This window comes from Solea senegalensis, unplaced genomic scaffold (assembly GCF_019176455.1).
Source record: "Solea senegalensis isolate Sse05_10M unplaced genomic scaffold, IFAPA_SoseM_1 scf7180000017360, whole genome shotgun sequence".
NCBI classification, from domain to species: Eukaryota; Metazoa; Chordata; class Actinopteri; order Pleuronectiformes; family Soleidae; genus Solea; species Solea senegalensis.
In genome coordinates this window covers 4,297-10,000 of record NW_025322361.1, presented here as the reverse complement: position 1 = coordinate 10,000, position 5,704 = coordinate 4,297, and the positions used below count along the sequence as shown (strand labels likewise).

At 44.0% G+C, this 5,704-nt stretch overlaps 1 long non-coding RNA gene across 2 annotated transcripts in view; it reads left to right on the top strand.

The window, feature by feature from the left end:
- LOC122764303 overlaps window positions 1-5,469 on the top strand; it is an 11,217-nt gene extending 5,748 nt beyond the window's left edge. For both annotated transcript variants that reach the window (XR_006359587.1, XR_006359586.1), the window contains exons 2-3: window positions 4,231-4,345; window positions 4,441-5,469. This is a non-coding gene — a long non-coding RNA (uncharacterized LOC122764303). The remainder of the gene's footprint in view (window positions 1-4,230; window positions 4,346-4,440) is intronic.
- Window positions 5,470-5,704: the final 235 nt, after the last annotated feature.

Sequence of the window (5,704 nt, the reverse complement as noted above, 5' to 3'; positions counted from 1 at the left end):
ACAACCTTTGAGTTGAAAGGAGGGTCAAACTTTGTGCTGCTGTTTTTGATAAAAGGGCACAGTTGCATGATGGTCATTTTTCCTCAGTAAGTTTACTCTATGATGACTGTATCTGCACTTTAGAGAGGAGAGGTCAAAGGGGAAGTGATCAGAACCATGATCCACGGCAGAGGAGCTGTTCAGTGTCACTGTCACTGTGCTGAAATCATTCTGGTCACTTTTTCAACAATCTATAAATGTGCCAGTGTCACTCATGAATATCTTGTTATGGAAGCGTTGTGATTGGAGACAAATACAGCCAGTCTAAATTTATAAAGTCTCTCATTGGTTGATTTTGTGGCACATTTGTAACGCTGTGCCAAGATGAGCGAGTGCTCGGGTAAAGATGAGCGAGCACTCGGGTAAAGATGAGCGTGCACAGAAGGTTGAGATTTGAGATGTGAGAGGACATATGAGTAAAATTGATTAAACTGTTAAAATGAATATTTGCAAACATGCAAATACATGTATTAAGCTTGCAAAATACATTTTTCTGTGCTCAAAGTCTCACATTGTTCCTTCATGAATGTGGCCCAAATATAACACCATACTCTTCCACCGGTGTTACGCTGTGTCTCCTGCTCTCTCTGTGATTGATCTCCTGTTACGATCGATGAACTGAACAAGCACTCGTTTTGTAAATTGGTTAAAGGTGACATAGACCGGAAGCTCCAATTAACGCTGCGTTTGTGTGTGTATCTGCGTCATGACCTCGTTTATGAAACCCTAAAGTTTCAGAACAAACAGTTCAGCCACTGCTGAGAAAATAGTGTTGTATTGTTTTCCTGGGCTCTGCGAAGCGGATCGACACTTCCTTAATTTGATGTCGTCATCAGAAATCCTCACCACCGTAGCGCCTCCCGGTGCGGGCACTAGTCCGGGCACATCAGGTTGCGTACATTCAACCGCAGAAGAAGAAGAACTAGTCTCGTTGTAGCTGCTGAGATGCAGAGCATCCACCGTGCCAGAGGGGGAGCTGTGTATCTGAGAGCTGGCCTATCTATTACGTCACTTCCAGGTACCTGGCCAATCACAGGACAGTAGGAAAGCTCTCGTTGGCTGGCCAATCACAGCAACTGTTTGGTCTGAAACAGCGCGGCTGACGAGAGCGTCAGTGAGGAGATATTTTGATCGGCTCGTTTGCAGCGATTAGGAGGTTTTTAATCATGAAAACAAGTTAATATATGTAAGTAGACATCCATAACTAACATATATGTGTGATACAAGCATTCTATGTCGCCTTTAATACTTTCACCCGCTACTTAAACTCTAACTTTGACTCTCACGATTCACGTACTGTGGTTTTTCTTTGCTAGCGTGACAAGTTAGCTTAGCAGCGATGGCTTCTCCTTCTCCTGCTCTCTCCTGTGTTGTGTGCCACATGTTGAGTTACTCCTCTGCCTCCTTTAGTGATAAAGATACTGGAGGTGAGGCTTAGTGAGGTAGAAACTCAGCTTCGCACCATAGAAGCTAAGTCAGTTAGCCACTCCCCTGGCATTAGCTCCCTCAGCAGCTCCCGTGCAGCTGGAGCAGCTCTCTTATCTAGAATTTTAGGGAAGTCTATTAGAAACCCAACACCGTGACAATCCAGAGTTGAGACCAGGGCCTGTTTCAGAAAGCAGGTTCAACAAACTCTGAGTTAAAACCTTAACTCTAGATTGACCATTTTTTGGTTTCACAACAGCTGATCAGCATTAGTTCAGTTCATTCTTTACTCAGCGTATGCATTGGGAATGAAAAAAGCCATCATCAATGGAGCTCTGATACTATGATTCACCGTGGCAACGGGTAAACAAACACGTCGTCGTTGCTCGCTCTCGCTGTCAAGTTTACCTCAAAAAACCACACACTCTTCACTCTCTCACCTCCGGTCTGAACCTGTCAATCACACCTTAATCAAATCAGTGACCAGGATCACGCTTCTTCTCAATCAGAACTTCCTCTCTCCCCATGAGTTTCTTCAAAATAAAATAAAATATTTAAACATGAACATTTATGTCATTTATTACACCATACTCTTTTATCAACCTATTTAACCTTTATGAACTACTCCTTTTACATTTTTAATACACTTTTAATAACATTTTAACCAAATATGAACTTTTATAATTCATTAATTATTCATTATTTTTTTTAGTAAGGATTCTTAACCAGGTTACACTGAAATGAGATTTATGTGTGAATCAAATGACATTTCCTGGTCAAAAGTAACTCCAAGGTTCCTCACAGTGGACACAACTGGAAGCCATGGTGATGTCATCTCAAGTGACAATGTGATCAGAAAGTTTTTCTCTGAGGTGTTTAGGGCCGAGTATAAAAGTTTAAAAGTAGAAAGTTACAGGTCATCCAGGACTTAATGTCTCTGAGACTTTCCTGGAGTTGAACAACCTGATTTATTTCATTCGGCCTCATTGATAAGAGCAGAATGGGAGGGTGGGGCTATGCCCCTGTGTAGTCAAAGGTGTGTGTGGTGGGAAGGGGTCAGTCACTGTCTGTGGGATAGTAGGTGCAGGGAGAATGGGGCTGTGATCCAATACGGGCAGGGTGTCCGCATCCCCAGCAGAGCAGGGGGCGTTGGGGAGGGCGTGTGGCACTCCGGATCACTTCCGTCATGTCAGCGCATGCAGCGGTTCTCACCGTAGGATCACTTTCTCCAGGGCCGCTTTGGTCCCGCCCTCCACAGTCCCCCTCTCCAGAGCCAGCTCCAAAGCCTCTTGTAAGGAGCGGGGATGGGCGAGATGGGTCTGAATGCGCAGCCTCCTGGGGGTTATGGCTCGGATGAACTGGTCCCTGGCTGGGTCTGTAGTCTGTAGTGCTCCATGATGTTGTCTGTGTACAGTGCCTTGAGATAATATATGTCATAAATGCAATAGAATTCTCTGAAATCACTGGTATGGAAATATTTTGTGTTCCCCTGTGAATGTTGTCAACAATGTTCTTGTCATGGTGTGTAAACCATGTTATGTGTGAGTAGCAAAGCACAGGACGTCTCCACATGCATCATGAGGTCGTAGACATAACTCTGAAAACAACTCTGTTAACACAGATAACTCTTCTGTCCTCATTTGGAGCAAAACTTGCTCTAAATTCAACTTGCACTAAAGCGGTAACTAGTGCTATAGACGTGTTTGTAGCATCAGAAAAGTGACCTTAGGTGGAAAAGCCTGGATTTAAACATGTTCTGAATGTACTGAACCACGCTACCAAATGTCAAGGAGGTCAAATCTTACTAGAAAGGTGTTTCCTTCCATGTATGATCATGTTATTGGAGGTCAGAGGTCAGATTGACGGACCTTCAGAGCAACACAGACTTGGAAGTTAGAGTTCATCTTCCTCTTCCCAGTCATCAGAGTCATTGATGAGGTCTTTGTGTCCATTCTTCAAACCAGGAGGGTCCTGGGTTCTTCGTGAGGACCAGATCTCTCTACTCCTATCTCAGCAACGTGGGCCACAAATATTTAAGCAACCCTGCTCCCCAAGAAGTTAAACCTAGGAAATAAGAACCATGTTCTTAGTGAAGTGTGTTCATTCTCATAATGTCATACCATTCTGCACTGGTACAGTTTTGATTTCCTGTACCCAGAGGACACATTTAACATTTAGATTTTAGAGTCACTGGAGACGGTGTTTGAATGTGTTTGTTCACGTGACATTTTGGACATTTCCTTTATTGTTGTGCTGTCTGTCTGTAACTGTGTTGTTCTGTGATTGTCTGACAGTTGTCTCTTGGAAATGAGAGCCTGTGTCTCAATGAGAAATAAAGGTTAAATAAATAATAATAAAAACCACACTGCACTGTCCAATTTCTTTCTATTTTCAACTTATTATGTGTTTGCATTTTTAATGGGTCACATAGAAAAATAACATAACGTTTTCCCGAGTGTCAGTTCCTGTTTCAGTCATAAACACGTCCCATTTCTAATGTACACTCTATCACATCAGAGTATGAGGTTTACTGCATTTACAGTAAAGTCTGTAATGATTACACTCATCACATTCAAACATTTTCAGTGCAAAAGCCTCTGGTTAGAAACACAATAACATTGTACCATTAAACAGCATAAAGCACATTACCAATGAACATTTTCCATAAACCAGTGCAGCTTCAATATTCTTCACAGTTTTTATGAAGCGACGACATAAATCTTCTGTGCAAAGTCAATAAACAGAATACTTGCAATATGCCTGCAGGTCATCCCTCAGTGTGTCACAGGGCGTTCTGATCCATTCATACAGACCCACGGGGCGCCTGGAACCCTGAGCAGTGAAGCCTTGATGGTAGGCTTTGCCCTGATCTAAGAGAGAAGTGAGTGAAGCCAGTCCTGCATGCGAGGGAGAGGGTGTTTGTTGGTCGTTGATACAAAGACGTAATGACTAGGGTCCTTTTTTTCTCTCACACAGGTGCGGCGTACGGGGACTGAGACTTTACGATCCATCCTCTCATCAACAACTCCTGTGTGTACTTTTTTATTTCCTGTACAGACGAATGAGCCTCCTGAACAGGGATATCATCCTTGACCCTGGTTTGCATCTGTAGGGATAACATCCAATGTCACTGTGGTCACAGGCAGACACTGCAGACTCTTCATAAAGCATTTCCTCAGTGACTTAGATCAGCAGGTGGTCTCCACAGCTAACTGCAGCCTGTGCTGTCTCAACCTGTCGTGTCTCGTCGTGTTTTCCATCTCAGTGACTTTGGCTGTTCTGATTCTCTTTGGCTGACATGTGACCACCTGCTGTCACTGAGGCTCTTTTAGACACTTTGCTGTTCTAGAACACTTCTTCATTCTAGTGGTTTGTATCGGACCACAGGTCCAGAGGTGTTGTAGCTCAGTGGTAGAGCCAGTCGTCTTTCAACGTAAGGGTTGGGGGTTCGATTCCTGCTTCTGCCGTCTGTGCTGGCAGATAGAAAAATGTGCTGCACATAGATGTGCTGTATGAAAGTGTGTGTGATGGGGTTTGAGTGGTCATCTAGACTAGAAGACTAGAAAACCCTTTACCTGCAGCACACATGCATCATTGTTCCCACTCTGACAGTAGCTATGCTGTAGCTTTGTGGCCTTTGGACTTGGATGAGGTGTATAATAGCTTCAGCTTGTTCTTCTAAACCAAGAGCTTTGCAGAGCCCTTGCAGAGGAGGTTGACAACCATGGCAGACACATCAGCGTTGGACTTGTGTATGAGAGTGGTTCTCTGTTTGCAGCAGACAGGTCAAGGCTCTCTCCTGGATCAAGAAGCTCTCCAGGTGGTCGCACTGTGTAATTGGGGATGGACGTCTCTGTCTTCAGGACCAACACGGTCTCACTCCCAAGTCGTCCCATGCGTGACGATCGGGCAGTGTCCCCTCACGTCAGTTCTTAACGTACTGGGTACCCCTTTAGCGTCAATTTTCAACGCTTGGGGTAGTCAGGTTGACTTCTATAGAGCTCCCATAACATCTGCATATGACGCCACGGGACCGAGTCGGGGAGACCGCAGTCCGTTGTGTGCTGATGAATACGGGGCAATATTGCTGATCGATTGATTGATTGATTGGTTACAATAAATTATATGATTTGAGTATTGTGTTAGGCCATACAACAATTAGGCAATATTACAGCAAATAATAGGCTCAAATGCTTTTTATTTCTCTGTCTCTGAGGTTTGTAATCGCGATTACAGAGAT